The 1007-nt window shown below is 31.6% G+C and overlaps 1 protein-coding gene across 1 annotated transcript in view; it reads left to right on the top strand.

The window, feature by feature from the left end:
* Positions 1 to 200: 200 nt before the first annotated feature.
* Positions 201 to 1007, top strand: part of LOC106470106 (peroxiredoxin 1-like) — a 6215-nt gene continuing 5408 nt past the window's right edge. Inside the window, exon 1 of the mRNA XM_013930633.2 lies at positions 201 to 322. The gene's annotated coding sequence lies outside the window, so the exon portion shown is untranslated. The remainder of the gene's footprint in view (positions 323 to 1007) is intronic.

Below are 1007 nucleotides of genomic sequence, written 5' to 3'. Positions count from 1 at the left end.
TTATAAATTTCTCTTCTTGGTAAGACTAAATTCCTGTGTCAAAACACTGAAATTAAAAACTTTGAAGCGTTACCGTATCTTTTGCTTTTTTTCATTCGAATAAATTTGAGAAACAACAGGGTCAGATTTACTCCCTATTGGTAGTGTTTAACCTTGCTGAGTCATATAATGAAGACAGTCACGTGAGTTTCTTGGGTAAAAACCGCACTACCGGTAAAAACTGTGCGTGTGATAGCTGGCTTTGTACGAACGATAGATATCGAAAAATCTTGCGCTAGAATAACTTTTTCATTTTAAATAAGAGAACGTTGATATTAAAGAGGTATGTATATGTTTATTTTAATTGTTAATATTTCCATGGTAATTTATAATCTTAAACGTAAATACTGAAATCATTACATCTTTTTTTCTTAGTTTTTACTTTCTGAATACAACTTAAATACTGTTATAACTTTTTACAGAGTTTATACCATAAAATTAGCTCCCAGTTAACGATTACATTTGTAACATAAATTAACTTATTTATTGTCGTATGGTATACTTTTATAGATATGAACTATTAAATTTCCGTAACAACTAACATCACAGATACAAGTTGCGGTTAACTCCCCTTAAATTAGGGTCTCCTACGTTTAGGCCTATATCAATTATAATTACTAGTTTGTGAATGAGAGCTGATGAAAAGGTATTTGGCCGTGAGAAATTTAGCTACCTAAACTCTTAAAATTTTCAACCTTTAGATTAGCCGCATGAAGTAATAAGAACTTCATGAAACCAATATATATATAATGAAATATTATTAAACACGCTATATCTGCTACATCCAGTTCTGACGAAGCCTTTCGCCCAGTAACATTGCTTTTCACGCCGGCTGGGAGAGAGCGTTAGATATTTAGCAATGGTTAGCTTAATTTTGTGTGTTATTGTTGTCTGCCTGTTCTTACTTGCACATATTTGTATACACTTAAAACTGGCTTAAATGTTAACTTTGTTTTGCGAGTATCATA

Source organism: Limulus polyphemus, unplaced genomic scaffold, assembly GCF_000517525.1.
Source record: "Limulus polyphemus unplaced genomic scaffold, Limulus_polyphemus-2.1.2 Scaffold3824, whole genome shotgun sequence".
Lineage (NCBI taxonomy): Eukaryota > Metazoa > Arthropoda > Merostomata > Xiphosura > Limulidae > Limulus > Limulus polyphemus.
This window is presented reverse-complemented; position numbering and strand designations above follow the sequence as displayed.